The 22145-nt window shown below is 38.7% G+C and overlaps 1 protein-coding gene across 1 annotated transcript in view; it reads left to right on the top strand.

The window, feature by feature from the left end:
* The window catches only part of FMNL2 (formin like 2), a 1741163-nt gene that overhangs the window by 680058 nt on the left and 1038960 nt on the right, over nucleotides 1-22145 (top strand). The gene's annotated exons all lie outside the window — the stretch shown is intronic.

Consider the following 22145-nt stretch of genomic DNA (forward strand, 5'->3'; position numbering starts at 1 on the left):
CACCTCACTAACCCTCTTCAAGAGAAATCTTAACGATGGGCAGCACAATGCCAAGGCACTTCTATGGGCTAGGCTTGTAAAGGCTCCAGGGCCATTAGCCTGGTACACACCTATGAACCTATAGTTGTTTGTCAAAACCCTCAACTATAATGGGACATAAAGTGTGAGTGCCAGGGAGGCAAATGCATAAAGTAGGTATCATAAAATCTTAGGTACTGAAGAAGGTGAAGGTCACTGAAAGAGAAGATGAGAAGTTTTACTAAATGGTAACTCTGAATTTTACCTCCTGCTTCCAGCTCAAGGAATATACAGATCCTATAGTGCCTTCACATTATTTTGGTAAAGTTGATTGTAATAATTAAAAGTTTCAGTATTCTCATCAGGGAACATATATATTGCTCTTATAAATCAGAAAATCGGAAATAAAATGAAGGTCAGTTTTAAAAGCAGATGCATTTGGGGGATGTCTTTCATTTATTGCTATTTTTTCCAGAAAACAAGAACCTTTGTTTGAAAAAAAATACATTTTAACTAACCTGTTAAATTTACCATTCCTAGTTAAGAAGTTCATTTTCCTTGTGTTCTTCTCATGGGTTCAACAACATAACCCAGGGGTAAATGAGAATAACTCATCTTTGTTTCATCTGTATACAAAAGTAAAACTCACCCCCAGTAACTTGTAAAAGACCAAATGCATCCTAAGACGGCTAAGCATCTTGTTATAGTCTGAATGTTTGGTGCTCTCTATTCTTTTGGTGAAACAAAAACTCTTTACAATTTAACTATTTCAACTGTTCCACAGGAACAAAATATATTATCGTGTTTTAAGTTGAGCATGGTCAATCATTTATACAGTGGAATCAGGACTTCCTGGTACCTTAGGTAACTGCACATAAAATGTTTTTGACAGTAATAATAAAAAGTCTTACAATAAAAGTAAGCATCCAGTTGTTATCAATTATAACATCAAGTTCTGTTAAACTGTCCAGTGTTGGGATTGTCAGATTCTTCATAGCACAGGGGTACCCCACATTAATTTTGTCCAAAACACACCACACAGCACGTTTTGGAGCTGTAAGAGATATCATTCTGTTTGTTCAACACACACACACACACACACACACATATATATATATATATATATATATATATATATATATATATATATATACACTCTGAATCTAGGTATCTTTACAATATATATTGGCCATTGACTGATGTAACTATACAGTATCAATTCTAGTGTCATCAATAAATATCTGATCCACACATTATCAAAGGCATAAAGATATTGAATTAAATATTCACCTTAAACCAGGACAAGCTGTCAGCTGTCCAGTTTTTAATCAGTTGTGCCATGTGAATATTTACATTTGATTAGGCCAGGTTATTTGTAATTGTCTGTTAAGGGACAGGTCACTTCTGCAGCCGTACCATTTTACATTCCATTGATGAAGCACTTGTACAGTGCTATAAGGATCATTAAACAGAAACAGCCACCATAGACCCATGCTGTTTATGGTCCTTGTTCAGGAAGAGCAGTGAAAGCAAATATAGAATTAGCCTTTCAAAGCTGTACCAGTAATGCTGGTTAAAGTAATGGGTCTGTAATTATCTGGTTTACTAGTGTTATCCTGCTTAAAATCTTAACAAATATGGAACAATGATGGCCTTTTCTGTACCTCAGCAGTGTAACCCATGCTTAAGCTTTATTGCAAAAGATAAGTAAGATATGGGACTGTGGTCTCCTTTATATTGTTTAAGAAATACTATTTCAGGCTGTCAGGTCCTGTTCCTGCTGCAACACTTTTGATTTGGTCAAGAGCTAGTTTACTATGACCTTGTCTATTAGTGGACAGGGTTAATGTTAATTTTTCAGTCAAGAGCAGTTCTACCATCTCATATCGGCAATAACCATTCTGCTGCACTGCTTCATTATGGGTCTATGACCATCCATCGTGCACACACATACCCCTCCTAAGTAGATATACCAAATCTGAGATCGCACTGCAGTGGGGAAAAGGGCACATTTCCTGATGTTGCCAACTACTTCCATGCCCTTTCCCCACTGTAGTGCAGTCTCGGAGTTGGTATATATAGTTAGGGGGGTGTGGGGCCTGAAGCCCCCCCCCACCTGGTGTGTAAGATGAGGAAATGTTGGCCAACTATTCCCCACTGGAGTCGTGACAAAGGTGTGGAGAACTGCTGTTTTCATCTCGCTCCACAAAGGGCTCCACAAAGGAGAACCCACTACTGATCTGGGTAAATTTAGAACCATAAGCCTCACTGTACTTATCTGTAAGGCAATGGAGCACATCATTATGGAACCTATTAACAAGGACATAGGTAGTCTTCAAATCCTGGACCCAAACCAGTTTTGATTTGTTAAAGGCATATCCTATCTCATAAACCTGCAGGACTTTTTGGAACAAGTCACCAAGGCATTAGACTTAGGCAGGTTGGTCCATACTGCATACCTGGACTTGGCCAAGGCCTTTAATACCATTCCACTTTCTGGCATTATTGATATGCTAATCAATTTAAAAGTAAACTACTACGTTACCCAATGGATAGCAAACTGGCTGACTGAGAAAACCCAGTCTACTATTGTTGGAGGAACACTCTGTTAAAAAAAGAGTAGTTACTAGTGGTGTCGCACCAGGGATCAGTCTTGGGAACCACACTTTTTCAGTACCTACTTCTGTGATGTCAGGACTAACACCAAAGGCCTGTGACTGACAAAGTTTGCTGATAATTGAAAACTCAGAGCTGTCACAAATTCCCCAGCTGACCACTATATTCTCCAGGAGGACCTAACACACACTAGCAAGTGGTGCTTGGACCATGGACTAAAATTAAATGTCAAGAAGTGCAACATTGTATCCTTTGGCAAACCTGTGTACCCATGCTTCTATCACATGGGTGACACCCCCTTAAAATTTAGGGACTTGGGCACTTATGTTACCAATGAGCCATCATTTGACTACCAATGTCAACTCTTGTTACGAAGTCCTTTTATGTAGCCAGATTAATCACCAGGAGTATATCTTCTGGAGCTAAGGAAGGTATAATTCCCGATTACTCCTCCCTTATCAGGCCAGTAATAGAGTATAATACCCCTTTTGTATGTACTTATCTAGGCATATAGCCCAACCCAAAAGAGTGCAGCATTTTATACTAAGTCAGTTATGGGCATGCCTCCTTCACCACCTTAAAGTTCTCTCTCTCTTTTTTTCCATTTCCTACTAGCTTATGAAAAAGAACCTCTATTTAGCATACAGAGCATCAAATGACCCAGTCCTTTCTGTCCTCCTGTGCACCCACAAAACTAATAACTTAAACACTCACTCAAGAGATCTGAGCTTCCACTGAAACATAAACAAGACCTGCTGGTGAGATGGACTTCTATCACAGAGGATCCGTGTTTATGGAACAGACTCCCCTTGGATGGAAAGCAAAGTTGTTCCTGATCTTTTTTAGGCATAAACTGGATGACTGTATGGGTAGTTATAATCTATGAACCAGTCTCAGCTATTTCTTTATTATATTTATTTTATTTTATTTTACAATTGATAACTGGGAAAGTCCAACTGGACACAAGTCCTTTTTCAGCAGAGGCCCAGGGAGAAAAGTTCCAAATACAGCACAGGTTATAATTCATCATATGAAAAGGATTACATATATTTACATAAGAACAAAGCATAACAAAATGAAGCTATGATTATTCAGTGAGCTGTACATCAGTAGAAATATTCAGAATGATGCAATATTATAGAATATACATAATTATCATCATTTGGAAGTAGGAGAGGAGATGTGGAGGAAGAGCGAAACGAGAGAAGTGAGACTAACAAGAATAAGAGAACTTTAAAAAATTAAAAATGAGGGAGGATCTTTGACAAGGGGTGAGCCAGAATAAGATAGAGTAGGATTAGCCTTTGGTGTCACAGTGGCATACCCAGTTAGTTTGTAAGTGTGTTTTTAGAGAATCCTTGAACTGAGATAAGGATGTTGTGGCTGTTATGTTAGTGGGCAGAGAGTTCCATTTTTTAGCAATATAGTTAGAATAGAGGGAGGCCCCTGCAGAGTAATTAGAATAGAGGGAGGCCCCTGCAGAGTAATTAGAATAGAGGGAGGCCCCTGCAGAGTTATTAGAATAGAGGGAGACCCCTGCAGAGTTATTATAGGTTCATACTAGGCTGTCTGCCCTAGGGCATTTATAAGCCTAGCCAGAGTGTGTTTGGCTTTCACCACCCATTTTAAATTAATTTTGCTATGCCCTTTTTCAAGGTTAGTATACTGTGCCTCTGTCTAACAGTGACACAGAAGTGATACCCGGGGTAAACCTATGATCTCCCATCCACTCATCAAGATTCCTCTTGAAGAGAGTCAATGAGGGACTCTGCCTAACCTGGACTGGGATTTTATTCCAGAGTGAAGGGAGCCACTGGGTTATGAATCTGTCCCTCCAGCATGTCGTATTTATTTCAGTGCTGAGGTTCAAGTCTCTCACGCGCATAGCTCGATGGGATTTGGATTTTCTGAGGTGCAGCATGTCCATTAATTCCGGGTTGGACATGGCTTTATACGTCAGGCACAGATCGCCTCTGAGCAGGTGGTATGACACTGAGTAGAGCTGGAGTTTCTTTAACCGGGCAGCATATGGCATCTGTTTGAGCCCTTTGATCCTCTTGGTGAGGTACTTTTGGGGTCTTTCCAGTTGCTGCAGGTGTCTGGTGAGGTACATCCCAAAAGGGGCATTGTACTCAATTATGGGCCTGATAAGGGATGAGTAAAGAGGCACAATGACCTCCCCTGATCTAGATGTGAATCCTTTCATGATTAGGTGGGCTATATAAAATGTTTTTCTAACCACTTTGGCCACGTGGTTGTCAAATGAGAGATTGCTATCAACTTGGGTCCCCAGGTCCCTAATTACTACTTCTGTACTTAATGGATTACCACCTATGTGGTAATTTTTTTGCCAAAGGGATGACTATACACTTTTGGTTTAGCTTGAGGCCATGGCTCTGGCACCAGTTGTCTGTTTCTATGAGGCCCTTTTGGAGGATGCTTGTGTCGGCTGGAGAGTCTATTATGGTGCCCAGTTTGCAGTCATCTGCGAACTTGGTCAGCCACAGTCCTTCCGTGTTGGCCTGTACCTCCAAGAAATATATACCAAACAAGAGAGGTCCCAGGACTGAGCCTTGTGGGACTTCACTTGTAACCTGTTTGGAGTCTGACATGGCTCCAGCAATTCTAACCATGTGGGTTCTGTCCTTGAGCCAGTTTGCAACCCATCTAGTGACATAGGGGTTTATATTTAAGCTGGTGAGCTTATCTATAATGCCCAAGTGGGGTAATGTATCGAAGGCTTTTGCGAGGTCCAGGTAGGCTGTGTGGACCACCTTACCCTCGTCAATGGCCTTGGTGACTGTTTCAAAGAAATCAACCAGGTTTAAGAGGCAGGATCTGCCCTTAACAAAGCCGAACTGGGTAGGATCCAGTGTCTGTAGGTCCCCAATATCTTTATTTATGAGGTCCATGATGATCCTTTCCATAGCTTTGCAGACCAAGCTAGTCAGGCTTATGGGGCGATAGTTTCCAGGATCCGTTGAGGCACCACCTTTGTGGAGAGGGACCATTGTTGCTGTATGCCACTCTTTGGGTAAATATCCTGTAGTAAGGCTGAGATTGAACAGTAGTTTTAGGTTTGGGTTTAGCTCTTCTTGGAGTTCATGTAGGATGCAGCCTGGGACACCGTCTGGTCCCATTGATGCTGTGTTTTTTGCTTTGGAGAGGGCAGCTCTTACCTGAGCATCTGAGATGTCAGGGGGGCAGCACTCTGCTGGGATAGCTATTTGCCCTTTTGGTGGGGAGGGGGGAGGGAAGTTTTCACTGAACCTGTCAGCTAGGATGTTGGCAATGTCTGTGGGTTTGGTGTATTTTTTGTCATTTTGGACTAATTCTGAGCATATCTGGGAATTCCCACCCAGGTTCCTAACATAACTAAAGAAAGCCTTGTGATGATGCTTAGTGTCCTGTGCAATTTTTCTCTCGAAGCTGGTCTTAGACAATTTTATGAGTGCCTGTAGTTTTTTGCTAATACTGATCAGAGTTTGGGATTTTGCTCTATCATGTAGTAGCCTCCTCCTTCTATTGTATAGCTTGTTTATGGCTGGGGTCCACCAGACAGGACATCTGCCTTTGGAGGATTGGGTCTTGGTTTTATTTGGGATTGCATGATCCATGCATTCCTGAAGGTGTTCATAGAATGCGTTTATAAAGGATTCTGTGGTCTGGGCCGTATTTTCCACAGGCCCGGGGGCTTTGAAGGATTCCACCTCAGTTTTGAGGAGTGTGAAATTTGCTTTAGAAAAGTTTTTCACTGTGGTTTTCTTATTAGAATAGAAGGAGGTCCCTGCAGAGCTATTAGAATAGAGGGAGGCCCCTGCATAGTTATTAGAATAGAGGGAGGCCCCTGCAGAGTTATTGGACTTAGTGACCTGAAGAAGCAGTTTGTTTTTGGAGCGTAGAACCCTAGTACTAGTGTGAGAATGTATTAGGTTTTGTAATGCAGGGTTTTTTTCTGGATAGTAGAGTATCTTATAGATTAGTATAAGCTGGTTGTAGAGAAGGAGATGGGGGAGCTCAAGCCAGTTGAGTTGTTTAAGGGCTGAGCAGTGGTGAGTTTTATAATGGGCTCTTGGTGGTGAATTGTGCAATTTTGTTAAAGCAGGTGTCAGGTTTGAATAAGTCTGATTTTCTGAGATTGGTGAGGATGGGCGATGCATATAGAAGTGTGGAAATGAGATGGGTTTGTGCTATTTTAGCTCTGGTACTATTTGTGAGGAAAATTTTGTTTCTATATAGTCCCCCCCAGTTTTTTGTCCACTTTCTTTATGGTGAGTGAGATGTGAGTATCAAGTTTCATGTGGCAGTCAATTTCTACACCTAGGAGTTTGGTGTGTGTGACTGGAGAGATGGTTGTTTTGTTGTTAAAAAGGATAGTAAATGAGGATTAAGGAGGAGTAGAGTGATTCCTGTAAGCCCTTTTTACAGGTTGTGCAACATGTATGTAGGAAATAAATGTGAAAGAGTCACTGCAAAACAGCCACTGACTTTTTTACCGAGGTCTTTCATACTTAACAATACTTCTCGCTACTTCCATTTTAAGTGGCTGGACTTGTGATTTAACATGAAGGAAAAGAGCAGATTCATCTTATTAACTGTGTTCTCAATGTGCACTACGAGAAAAAAGCAGCTTTCCAAGAAAACATCATCACGTTAGAAAGAGTGCCCATGTGATGGCATTTGGGGTTAGAAAAAATTTATATTTAGTTTGTGCAGCTGGCAGTTTTGAAGATTGTATAGAACTTCATGATGATAGGAATATATTTTTATGATTGGTCCTTTAAGAATATAAGTGTTCCAGTGCATGAGTTTTTGAACTCATATTGACCCACAAGTCCATTTGATTTGAACCAATAAACCAGCCTCTATTATCTTGACATTTTTTTTTTGGACTCATCACTACAGCAGAAGTGAGGAATCTACCTGTTCTCTGAAACGTTCAGTTTATATTAAGGGTGAGTGACAAATAGGTTCATAGGTAATTACTAGGCTATCTGCCCGAGGACATATGTAAGCCTATCCAGAATGTGTTGGCTTTCACCGCCCCATTAGATTAGTTCCCTGTGCCTCTGTCCAGCAGAGCCATTAGTTCCCCTGTGCCTCTGTCCAGCAGAGCCACTGCAGTCATCCCCGGGGTAAATTTTCTGTTTCCCATCCACTCATCAAGGTTTCTCTTGAAGAGTGTTAGTGAGGGGCTCTACCTAATGTAGATTGGAATCCTGTTCCAAAGCATGGGGATTCTCTGGGACAGGAATCAATCCGTCCATCAAGTCCTATTTATCGTTATGGTGGGGTTTAGATCCCTAGACCGTGTGGCTCTTGGGGATTTGTTTGTTTAGGTGGAGCATGTCCATCAATTCTGGTTTGGACATGGCCTTGTATGTCAGGCAGAGATCACCGCTGAGTAGGTGGTATGCAACCAAATACAGCTGGAGTTTCTTCAGTTGGGCTGCATAGGGCATCTGTTTGAGGCCAGTTATCCTCTTGATGAGGTACTTCTGTGGTCTTTCCAGCTGTTGCAGGTGTCTTGTAAGGTACAATCCTAATGGGGCGTTGTACTCTATGATGGGTCTGATGATTGATGAGTAGAGGGGCACAATAACCTATTTTGTTCTAGATGTGAACCCTTTTTGAATAGGTGGGCCGCATAGAAGGATTTTCTAACCACCTTGGCAATATGGTTATCAAAGGAGAGATTACCATCTACTTGGGTCCCAACATCCCTTATTTCATTTTCTGTATTTAGGGGACTACTACATATGTGGTAGTTCATGGGTACTTTGTTTTTTCCAAAGGGGATGACTATGCACTTTTTGGCATTTAGCTTGAGGCCATGATTTTGACACCAGGTATCTGTCTCAGTGAGACCCTTCTGGAGGATGTCTGTATCAGCCAGAGAGTCAATTATGGCCCCCAGTTTGCATTTGTCTGCGAACTTGGTCAGCCATAGTCCTCCTAGAGCCTGCATCTCTCACCATGTGGGTTCTATCCATGAGCCAATTGGCAACCCATCTCATAACGTAGGGGTTTATATTCAGGCTGGTGAGCTTGTCTATAATACCAGAATGGGGAATGGTGTCAAAAGCCTTTGCGAGGTCTAGGTAGGCTGTGTGGACCTCCTTTCCCTCATCTAAAGCCTTGGTAACTGTCTCAAAGAAGTCCACCAGGTTTAGGAGGCATGATCTGCCCTTAACAAAGCCAAACTGGGTAGGGTCCAATGTTTGGAGGTTCCCAATGTCTCTGTTAATGAGTTCCATGATGATGCGCTCCATAGCCTTGCAGACCAGGCTAGTCAGGCTTATAGGGTGATAGTTCCTGGGGTCCGTTGTGGCTCCACCTTTGTGGAGCAGGATAAGTGTTGCTGTGCACCACTCTATGGGTACATAGACTGTAGAGAGGCTGAGTTTGAACAGTGTGTTTAGGTGAGGGGTTAGTTCATTTTGGAGTTCGTGTAAGACACAGCCTGGGACACCATCCGATCCCATTGAAGCTGTGTTTTTGGCTTTGGATAGGGCTGTTTTAACCTGTGCGTCAGTGATTTCCAGAGCTTTAGATTCTTCTGGTATGGTTATGGGCCCTTCAGGGGGTGAGAGGGGGGTGAAGTTTGCACTAAACCTGTCTGCCAGAATGTTGGCAATATCAGTCGGTTCAGTGTATTTTGTGCCATTCTGCATTAACTCAGAGCAGATCTGAGAGTTTCCACTTAGGTTCTTGACATAGCTAAAGAATGCTTTGTGGTTATCTTTGGAGTCCTTGGCAATTTTTCCTTCGAAGCTGGCCTTGGATGATTTTATGAGGGAATGTAGTTTCTTGCTGATACTGATCAGGGATGTCTTCCCTTCTTGGGATTTTACTCTTTTCTGTACTAGTTTCCTCCTTCTATTGTATAGCATGTTTATGGCAGGGGTCCACCAGACTGGTTTCCTTTTCTTGGAGGAGTGAGTCTTGGTTTTGCTTGGGATAGCACGATCCATGCATTCTTGTAGGTGCTCATAGAGTGCCTTTGTAAGGGATTCAGCAGCTTGGACAGCATTGTCCTTTAGCATGGGGGCTGTGAACCTTTCCACCTTGGTCTTAAGTAACATGAAGTTTGCTTTTGAAAAGTTTTTCACGGTGGTTTCCTTGATTGGGGGTGGGGGTGGAATGTGGATATCCAGAGTGATTAGTCTATGGTCTGATCTAACCAGCGAGGGGTTGACCTCCAGTGTAGAACACCGGTCGCCCGTGTTGGTGATGACCAGGTCCAATATGTTGTCACCTCTGGTGGGGGTGTTGACCAGTTGATCCAAGGAATTCGAGTTTATAAATTTTAGGAAGCGTTGGGCACGAGAGTTAGTACTTCAATAGTACTCCCAGTTAATGTTTGGGTAATTGAAATCACCCAATATTAGGGCATTTGGTAGGACCTTCATATTTTTCAGTGTCTCCAGAAATGCGGAATGTGGTCCTGGGTCATGGTGGATGATCTGTAGCAAGCTACAATGTGAATTGCAGTTTTGCCCATTGTTAGTTGCATATGGATGATCTCTGAGGCATTGCACTGTGCCACTAACCTGGAGGTGTGGGTATCCTTGATGAATATGGATACACCTCTGCCTTTTGTGTTTCGGTCCGGGTTCTGTGGCTGAAATGTATGGTATAAGTTATAGCCTGGTAGTGCTGGGGTGCTCTCTGGAGCCTTAAACCAGGTTTCTGTTACTGCACAGATATCGATGTTCTCCATACTGAGGATTGCCTCGAGTGCATGCATTTTGAGGTTTAGACTTCTGGCGTTGAGTAGCATTACCCTTAGTTTTTGGTTACTTGTGCTATTTATGGTGGTGGGTTTGTCTTTTGAGCCTTGCCTAAAAAGGCACTATGGGGGCAGCAAAAGCCTTGGCCAGTATTCGAAAGCCTAAGGGTGACAGGTGCAAGCCATCTCTTGCGAAGCAACGTGGCTTATCGAGCATGTCATCCTAGGCGAAATAGGAATCCAAAGCAAAAAGTCCCACAGCAAATCCATATTGGACCAAATCAGAAAGATCCCAGCAAGACAGAGTACAATTTGTGAAAAAAAACTAGACTCTTTCCTTAATTAAGGAATTAATAAAGATGGGCAACTTACCTCTTAAGGACATGCAAGTGTCCTAGCACACTATCACAAGTCCTTAAGTTTTTTTAGTGATTCAGGCCAATAAGCCAGACTCTTCTACCTGTAGACATGACATGCTGTACACTAAACACATACACAGACACGTGCCCATGCTATGCATTAGTAATAGTGAAGGCTGTAGACCACTTAACTGCATAACTTTTCCACTAAAACCTTTATTAACGAAAAAGTCTTTGGGAGAAATCATACTGAGAGTGCAAATGTCATTAAATAAAAAAACATATACAGAAAATATGCACACTGTTTGAAGTGATCCAGAATGACAAAATTTATAAAACTATTTTCATCAGCAGACTGTTAACACTGTAAAGGGCAGTCTCATTACATGTCCATGGGCTCCAATGACTAAAACAGAGGCATGTGAACCAGAAAGAAACATAATTCTAGTTTTTTTGTCAGGTCACTTCAAATAAGTTGAGTTTTTTTGTTAAAGTTTTGTTTGTGTAGCTGTATATCACTGCTTATTTTAGTAACCCTTGACAAAGCTGTCTGGATAGCGATTTGAAGCCCCAAATGATTGGATGACTTACTGCCAATGCTGTTATTGGCTTCATTCCCAATGCTCATAGCATTTCAGGAAGTAGCCCTTTCTTGTACTGAGAAAACAGGAAAGATGCCAGTGTCATGTCAACTTCCCAAATAGACCACCCTGTTGGATGATGTCAAGCTCATCTGGCAGCTATACATGGTTGCAGAGTAACTGTGACAATGCTAACGCCAAGTAGAAAACATAGTTTGTTGAAGTGTGAAGTCGTCCCTTTCACTCTGGTACTTTAATATGTGTACTACTTGGAATTTGAGCCACACAGTGTAAAGATGGCTGTATGAAAAGTAGTATTGGAGCGTAGGCATTGTGTTTCTTAGATCCAAAGTAGCATGAGGCGTTTCTTAGATCCAAAGTAGCATGAGGCATATGCCATTTCTGATTGTCATGCTTACTTTAAAGACCTGCTCAATATTAAGATCTTGGCTTTTAAGTACAGTTACATATTAATTTTCATTTTTTTCTAGCCCTGAATGCCATCATGGGGGCAGTCTTTCCAATGTGACATTGTTTTCTTGGAATCTTGGAAAGCAACTTTTTTTTTCCTCGTAGTGCACATTGAGGACACAGCTAATAAGATAAATCTGCCCTCTTCCTTCATGTTAGATCACAATTGCATCCACTTAGAATGGAAGCAGTGAGAAGTACTGCTAAATGTGAAAGTCCTCGCTAAAAAAGTCAGTGACTGGTTTGCAGTGACTCTCTCACATTTATTTCCTTTATATGTTTTACACAACCTGTAAAAAAGGGTTTGCAGGAATGTAAAGAAATAGCTGAGATTGGTTTGTAGATTAATACTAGGATGTTGAACCTGAGGATCATTTGTAGTCTAGCTACAAGGTCCCAGTTAGCATTTACAAAGATATAAGTTAGTACTGGATCCCACAGGAATGAAGAACATTATAGCTTGTTTTGACCCAGGACTGTCCCTTAAGAATAGAGGTAGCAACCATAGCAGAAAACCTGTGCTAGTTTTTTTTAGCACAAGGACATTACTTTCCCAATTATGGTAAGGATGGCGGGTTATTTGAGTTTGCTAAAGTATTACTCCCAGATTGACAATCTGATGACATCACTACCATCAATGTTGTTACTGGCAGGAGTAAAAAAATAAAATAAATGTCTGTGTTGTACTTCCCGGCGGGTGCATGCTACAAACACATTAGCTCCCAGTGTGGCCCAGCTGATAAAATATGTGTCACGGAGCATTAAAGCTATGGATCTTACAAGTGCATAAGGAGAGACTGAAGTTCCTGAAACGCTAGCTTTTAGCTGCAGATTATGAATTGTGATGTCATTTGGAAGATGCATCAAACCAAGGTCCCTTCTACTAGTCCTGATGCTGGTACTAACTTGTTGATTGTCCAGGTTGATTATGAGAACCACGTCAGTATTCACAAAAATGAAAGGGGTACTGTCCGTGGTGTTTGTTGTACAGCTCCTTTCCATAATAAAAGTGCAATTAGTTCCAGGCTTTGTGTAGGTATTGTAGATAATGACCACTGCAGCTGCACATTCAGCCAACTTACTACCTTATTTAAAAGTGTACTTTCACACCTTCCATATCAAAAGGGACTAACCTAGTCAACAAAGGTTAAATTAGTAAATAAAATGTAAATAGCCAACACATAGTTATGGGAGTAATCTCCTTATCACATAAAACATCACATTTTTAACTATTTGATGCAAAAAGTATTTTATTGTTGCAGTTAATTTGAGCATTTTCTTGTAGTTGAAAACTCCTGACATGACATCGTGAAAGATTTGACACATAATGTTCACTAGCAGCATTAGTGGATCAGCTACTATTGTTCCATACCACATGAAGCAACAGTGGAGTATTATATCATAGAAAGATAAGTTGTCAGCTATGCCTCACAGGCAGAACAGCATACATTGGAGATTAACTCATGTGATGATCTGTTAGTGGAACCATAATGTAAGTATGTATCTGTTCATCTAAAGAGGTATGTTGTTTTTGATTATCCAGAATGCCTTGCTGATGTGTGCAAATCACTAAGTTGACATCAGGGGAGAAATGAGTCAGCAGTGAAACTAAGACATCAAATATATGCCATACTCTTTACTGTGTTTTTGAATCATTTGTAGTTTTAACATATGAAGGATATCCAGAAATGAAAATTATCTGTAAAACAGGTATGAAAAGTATAACAATACATTATAAGAACTATAAGTAAAACACATTGAACAAAGTATTATATAAGATAATCCTTATATACTAAAAGAGCTATAAGTAAAACACTTTGAAACAAAGTGTTATATAAGATTACCCCATCCTTATACACTATAAGAACTATAAGTAAAACACTTTGAAACAAAGTGTTACAAAGTGTTGAACTATAAGTAAAACACTTTGAAACAAAGTATTATATAAGATAATCCTTATATACTAAAAGAACTATAAGTAAAACACTTTGAAACAAAGTGTTACAAAGTGTTGAACTATAAGTAAAACACTTTGAAACAAAATATTATATAAGATAATCCTTATATACTAAAAGAACTATAAGTAAAACACTTTGAAACAAAGTGTTATATAACATACCCCCATCCTTATACACTATAAGAACTACAAGTAAAACACTTTGAAACAAAGTGTTACAAAGTGTTGAACTATAAGTAAAACACTTTGAAACAAAGTGTTATATAAGATAATCCTTATATACTAAAAGAACTATAAGTAAAACACTTTGAAACAAAGTGTTATATAAGATACCCCCATCCTTATACACTATAAGAACTATAAGTAAAACACTTTGAAACAAAGTGTTACAAAGCTGAACTAAAAGTAAAACACTTTGAAACAAAGTATTATATAATATAATCCTTATATACTAAAAGAACTATAAGTAAAACACTTTGAAACAAAATATTATATAAGATAATCCTTATATACTAAAAGAACTATAAATAAAACACTTTGAAACAAAGTATTATATAAGATAATCTTTATATACTAAAAGAACTATAAGTAAAACACTTTGAAACAAAGTGTTATATAAGATACCCCCATCCTTATACACTATAAGAACTATAAGTAAAACACTGTGAAAGTGTTACAAAGTGTTATATAAGATACCCTCATCCTTATACACTATAAGAACTATAAGTAAAACACTTTGAAAGTGTTACAAAGTGTTATATAAGATACCCCATCATTATAAACTATAAGAACTGTAAGTAAAACACTTTGAAACAAAGGGTTACAAAGTGTTAGATAAGATACCCCCATCCTTATACACTATAAGAACTGTAAGTAAAACACTTTGAAAGTGTCACAAAGTGTTATACAAGATACCCCCATCCTTATATACTAAAAGAACTATAAGTAAAACACTTTGAAACAAAGTGTTACAAAGTTGAATTATAAGTAAAACACTTTGAAACAAAGTGTTATATAAGATAATCCTTATATACCAAAAGAATTATACATAAAACACTTTGAGACAATGTTACATAAGATACCCCCATCCTTATACACTATAAGAACTATAAGTAAAACACTTTGAAAGTGTTATAAAGTGTTATATAAGATACCCCCATCCTTATATACTAAAAGAACTATAAGTAAAACACTTTAAACAAAGTGTTATATAAGATAATCCTTATATACCAAAAGAATTATACATAAAACACTTTGAAACAATGTTATATAAGATACCCCCATCCTTATACACTATAAGAACTATAAGTAAAACACTTTGAAAGTGTTACAAAGTGTTAGATAAGATACCCCCATCCTTATGCACTATAAGAACTATAAGTAAAACACTTTGAAAGTGTTACAAAGTGTTATATAAGATAATCCTTATATATTAAAAGAACTATAAGTAAAACACTTTAAAACAAAGTGTTATATAAGATACCCCCATCCTTATACACTTTAAGAACTATAAGAAAAACACTTTGAAACAAAGTGTTATATAAGATAATCCTTATATACCAAAATAATTATACATAAAACAATTTGAAACAGTGTTATATAAGATACCCCCATCTTTATACACTATAAGAACTATAAGTAAAAAACTTTGAAAGAAAGTGTTACAAAGTGTTAGATAAGATACCCCCATCCTTATACACTATAATAACTATAAGTAAAACACTTGAAAAAAAGTGTTGTAAAGTGTTATATAAGATACCCCCATTCTTATATACTATAAGAACTATAAGTAAAACACTTTGAAAGAAAGCGTTATAAAGTGTTAGCATTATGAAGTGTTATATAAGATACCCCCATCCTTATACACTATATGAAAAACACTTTGAAAGAAAGTGTTATAAAGTGTTATATAAGATACCCCCATTCTTATATACTATAAGAATTAAGATAATCCTTATATACCAAAAGAATTATACATAAAACACTTTGAAACAGTGTTATATAAGATACCCCCATCCTTATACACTATAAGAACTATAAGTAAAACACTTTGAAAGAAAGTGTTACAAAGTGTTAGATAAGATACCCCCATCCTTATACACTATAAGAACTATAAGTAAAACACTTTGAAAGAAAGTGTTACAAAGTGTTATATAAGATACCCCCATCCTTATATACTGTAAGAACTATAAGTAAAACACTTTGAAAGTGTTACAAAGTGTTATATTAGATACCCTCATCCTTATACACTATAAGAACTATAAGTAAAACACTTTGAAAGAAAGTGTTATACAAGATACCCCATCCTTCTTTCATTCATTCATTAGTTCTTGGATCATTGCTTTGTTCTGCTTATAGTCAAGGAGGAGCCAGAACCTACCCAATGAAGCTATATCTTTCAGCTTCTCCCACTAGGGGTCACCACAGCGGATCACCGATTGATTGGCAATGGAGTTTTTACAGTGTCGAGTTGCCAGCCCAGCGCACAACCTTTACAGAAGGCCCACGCACACACGCCTGTACCTGCATGTCTTTAAAACTCACTTGACTGCAAGGAGGACATACAGACTCTGCACAGAAGGTGCTCCAACCAAGAACTGAACCGGAGAACCTCTTGCTGTGAGGCAGCAGTGTTAACCACTGCACCACCGTGACTGATTAACCTAGCTAATGAAGCAATGGGTGTAAAGAAGAGAACCTGGCTGGTACAGAATGCTGATCCATCATGGTGGGGTGTACGGCCACACTCACTCACTCACACACACTGCACACGTACTTGTAGGGAGTTTAAGATGATTATCAAACTACCTAGCAGCATGTGTTCAGGATCTGATAGGTGGTGGGAGACTGGAGCACCTGGTGCAAATACCTGTAGGCAGTTACAGGCCTGCCAAGTTACCCAACAGCTTTTCTGTTGGATGAGTGGAAATTAACACCTAGCTAAAACACATGTGGCTACAGCATCCCAGCTGGGAGCAGAACTGGAGAAGAAAAAATTGTGAGACAGTAATACTAACTACAACATTGCTTCTTCTTTATGTTTGTCATGCATGCAGCAGCATTCTTTTCCCACTTTTCTGATTAGTACATTGTTTATTTCTGAATATAGTGTTCAACCTTTTCCATAAGTACGGCTTATCTGATACACTAATGAATTTCTAGCATTTCTGAAAACAATGAATGGATTTTTATCATGAGAGCCATTAACAGGGAATGTAAAGTAAAAGAGATTACGATCACATAATTATAATCAACTTGTGTAGATTTGCATATTATATTAACAATAACAGATGTCTGAGCTTTCACTGGTCATCTGTTGTTAATGCCATGTCTCAATATGTACATAATATCATTGGTCATTTTTACCAAATCATAATCTATGATGATAGGAGCTGTTTTCATTTTTATGTTACTTAAAACACTGACTTTTAATGTGTTGATTTTTTTGTTTGTAGGAAGTTCCATGTTGCATTCAGTATGGTAGTCATGGGTTTATGTCAAGTCAGAAGCTTACTAGTCTGTTCATTCTTATTCCATGTACTTCAAAAGAAAACCAGTTAGATCATAGCAATTTATTCTTTTAAAAAGCATGTTGGCCTTCAAAAATCAGGATACAAGGTTTTTTGTTTACTAGGTTATTTGGAAGTAAAATAGTCACTTGTATTTAAATGTTATCTAAATTATTTCCATTACAGTTTTGTGGATGAAAAGCCATTTGGACAGAAACAGCAACTTATCAGATATATGTTTTAACTATATCTATTTATCTATAAAGCTGTTGATAAATCTGAAAATGTTTTATATAGCACATAGATACTATTGTCATTTAAAATTATGCTTCATTAGATAAGAGAGCTCTAACATTTTGGTTATACTCCTTCCACCTTGTTCATCATTGATCTGACAACCGTCTCATCTTAGTTCATGGCCCTACACTGCATCCCTGTCATGCTGGTAGATTTATTACATTACTGACTCCCCATCCCGCCTTGCATAGTCCTAATGTCAGCCACAGGTAGCAGGATTCCTGTGGTGACAGAAGTTCACTGTTCGACTGAGTTAGTGTCAAGAAGGTAGAATGTTCTCTACTTTCTTATTTGTTCACTTTTTTCAGAGAATCTAGTGACACAAGTGTCTCAGCATTCTGTTGTTACCATGCAATGCACAGGGCACCATGTTGAACTCCTGGAATCCCAATGGGTCCTACTACAAGTGAAAATGTTGCTGGTTTCTTGCACCCCAAGAAAGGGAAGCAGCCAACCTTGTTTGGTGTCATACTACAGAAATAGTGTTTATTCCTAAAATGAGATCATAGGCTTTGCAGACTGACTCCCACCTCTGAGATAGTGGTCCAGTCAATGAAAGTTATTCCCAGGTGTGTGTCAAACATTGGAAATGAATAGAATATTTTAAAATAATAACTGAAGTTATGAGAGAGGGAGCAGCCTAAGACAATAAATCTTAAGCACAAAAATAAGGAAAGGTACAGCAATTAACATGTTGTTAAATGGAGAGTAATATATACCAGTGAAAGAATATCAGAAATACAGTACAGCCAAGTGCATTGGGCAGCCACGGTGGTGCAGTGGTTAGTGTTGCCGCCTCACAGCAAGAGGTTTTTCGGTTCAATACTCGGCTGGGATGCCTTCTGTGCGGAGTCTGCATGTCCTCCCTGTGGTCGTTTGGGTTTCCTCCGGGTGCTCCGGTTTCCTCCCACATCCCAAAGACATGCTGTAGGTGGACTGGACACTCTAAATTGGCCATAGGCATGAGTGCGTGCGTGTGTGTGCCTTCTGTGGAAGGTTGGGCGCCGGGCTGGCAACTCGACACTGTAAAACTCAACTGCCAATCATGAGCGGATAGGTGATCCGCTGTGGTGACCACTAACCGGGAAAAAGCTGAAAGAAGAAGAAGAATACAACCAAGTGCATTGTGTTTGCAGCTGTGACAGATAGGTTGCAGCACACAGCCTTTAGACTCCATGGACTTATTTAAGTGGTCCTGAATGATTATTTCTAATCCATCACTAATGTAAGTTTTTTTTCTTGTAGCATTAAGTTGTAACATTTTTCATTATAAGGGTATATAAACAGCATGTTGGGTATTTGTTATCATTTATTAGATTGTGCTGCTGAAAGACCATACTATTAAATAGTTGCTAATCATCACTCATTCATATTTTTTTAATGTTTTGCTAGGAAGGAAGTGATGAAAGGTTCTCCTGTTGTGATGATAAGAGCATTGGATTCATTAGATTTATCTTATTTCCAGGCTAGAAGTTTTCTTGGCTTTCAGCCACAAAGCTCTGCTCTTGGACATGCAGGAAGCCAATTGTTTCTGGCATTTTGTTTCCTTGTACGTGAGGCACTAAATATAGATGCAAAATTCCAGCTTTTGATAGTAGATATACTAACAGCACACCTCTTAAACTATAGATAAGAAAGGATAAACTGAAGACTGGCAGAAGGGAAGTGCTGCACCATGATGTGTGAAATGGTAGTAGGAATGATCTTTTATTAACATTGAAATAAGCTGTATGGCAATGTTTAAATATAGGATGTTACTATGGTATTTCCTAGATACCAGTGCCAGTGCAAGGAATACAGAAAAAGTACACTACCCTATCCTTAATCATTTATACTAGAGTACACTCACTCCACAGCCCTCTCTTCATTACAGGTCTATATTAAATCAGCAAATGCTTAAAATAGTGAACGCTGATTTATCGACCCTTTAAGAGCAAAAGCTGACAATCCCGAAGACACTGAACAGCGATTTTTTTTCCCAGGAAAAAAATCGCTGGGCAGTTTTCGGGACCTTGCCATTTCCTCCACTGTGGTGCGATCTTGGAGTCGGTATTTTTAAGTAGGGTCCCCACATCAGGGGGTGTGGGGGGTGAAGCTCCCCACTTTATTTTTTGTGGAACAGTGATTTTTTTCCCTGGGAAAAAAATCGCTGTTCCGTGTCTTCGAGATTGTCAGCTTTCGCTGTTAAAGGGTCGATAAATCAGCCTTCGCCGATTTAACATAGACCCTTCATTACTGGCTACACTCACCATAGTGTCTTGTAGAGGCATGGGGAATATAATGAAGCAGTGGTGTGGAATTTCCTTACATTTATAAACCCATATGTTTTATTTTCTGTAATTGTATTCAGTTTTAGCTATACCCCTGGTTTTCCGTTTTGTGTGTGTTTACAAGTTGTAATTGCACAAGCAGAAGTGTGTGAAACATTTTTTTTTCTAGTAACTAAGGATACAGTTATAAAACCTTCCATGTAGCATTAACAAAGAAAAAATGTTTATGCCACATAATTGCATTTGAAAATGAGAGAATGGCAACCACTGTTGTTATGAGTAATTGGTTGATGTACATTTAATTAAATCCACCACAATCAACAGACCATTTCATTCCTGTATTTACTGAAAGAACAATTTAGCACCCCACTCATACAGACAGCAAACCCCTTAATATAACATCCTCCAAGAATGTATAGCCTCTGGGAAGTTTGTAAATTTTAATGAAAATGATCCATTGACTGATTAGGATTTGATGAACTGGTACAATGATTCAGAGTGAAACAAAGTTAAAGTATGTGCTGTTGGGCATATTTTGTTTGGCTTTCTTAAAACCTGTTCATCCACACTGCATATATATTATGTATATAAAAAATATAGGTTTTACATCATAAAGCAGATCTGAAGATTGCTTATATGATATATCCATTTTCTGGAGTAATATGTATTTATGATGCAGTAGCATACCTCTCAACTGTACAGATTTTCGCAGAGAATGTCCATTTTTTTTCATCATTTTTTTTTGTTTTTTTTTAAAAAATTAGTTTTCCTGGTTACAGACAGAAATCTCTAAAAATTTAAGTTGGAAAAAATAATACATAACTTGAGTTTCAGACTTCATCATCTTCCAGAAAATTCATGTTAATGCAAAACCTGTCATTCTATCAAATTTCTAAGTTTGTAAGAGGAAGTTAAAAATTTTTATTTTTTTTGCCTTTTTGTCCACTTTTGTTTATTTTTTTTGTCAGATTTCTTGCTCTGAGAAGTTGAGAGGTATGTGCAGTAGTCTGGTTCACAGATGTTTAAGCAGTGTTAGAAGAAATCTGAAAGTACAGAAGGAGGACTTCAATCTGTTAGCAAATGCAGTGAAATATTATAAGAAGGTGGTGTGACCTGAAGACAACAGAAGAGCTACTGATGATGTATCAAACAAGGAATGAAGTCGTGAATGACATCATTGTCACAGAGAAGAAGAAAGTGTGGAAAGAGGAAGCAGCTACCTCTGGGGGTAGAAACATGTAACATTCTGAAAGGTAATAGACAGCATGTGGACAAGTTGGTCAGGCCAGATAACCAAAGAGATGGAAATGGCATTCCACAGTCAAAAAAAAAAAGAATGACATTAAATTACAGGAAAATAGAGACAAAGTGTAAGAACTCTAGACAGCAGGCAAAGAATATTAAATTAATTATTCACTATTTATATCCGTAATAGCCACAGTGAAAGGAAAAGGACAGCAGGTATTGATGGTTATAGATGTACAGGTGGGGAAGTGACCAACGAGTAGTACTAGTAGTAGTGGAGAGTGACCAACGAGTAGTACTAGTAGTAGTGGAAAGTGACCAACGAGTAGTACTAGTAGTAGTGGAAAGTGACCAACGAGTAGTACTAGTAGTAGTGGAACGTGACCAACGAGTAGTACTAGTAGTAGTGGAAAGTGACCAATGAGTAGTACTAGTAGTAGTGGAGAGTGACCAACGAGTAGTACTAGTAGTAGTGGAAAGTGACCAACGAGTAGTACTAGTAGTAGTGGAAAGTGACCAACGAGTAGTACTAGTAGTAGTGGAAAGTGACCAACGAGTAGTACTAGTAGTAGTGGAAAGTGACCGAGTAGTACTAGTAGTAGTGGAAAGTGACCAACGAGTAGTACTAGTAGTCGTAGTAAAGAAACACAGGAGGCTTTTTCTCTCTCCTATTAACTTTTCTCCGTACTTCCCAGTGGTATCCCGTTTTATATCTATTGTAAATCGGCAATGTTGTATTTTTGTTACTTGACCTATAAATTGAAAGCATTCTGTAAGTCAATAAGTTATAAAGTCACATCTTGTGCTTGACCCAGGAACGGAGTTTAAATGTGATACAATAATCCAGTATAAAATCAAGAAAACAACTTATTTAATAAAAAAATAAGTTTGTACTTGTATAACTTGATATATTTTACCTTTCCTTTGTGCTGTCCTTCTTACACTGGTCATCTTAAACTTTATGTCTGGCTAGCGATGTCCATTACCTGCTATGTATATGGAATATTGACTCCTTGACATTATGACCTAGCACACTTAGCACCAGGGGTTGTGAGTTGTAATGAATGATGTGTACTGCCCTGTACTTACT

This window comes from Protopterus annectens, chromosome 6.part0 (assembly GCF_019279795.1).
Source record: "Protopterus annectens isolate FY-2018-M chromosome 6.part0, PAN1.0, whole genome shotgun sequence".
Classification (NCBI taxonomy): Eukaryota; Metazoa; Chordata; order Ceratodontiformes; family Protopteridae; genus Protopterus; species Protopterus annectens.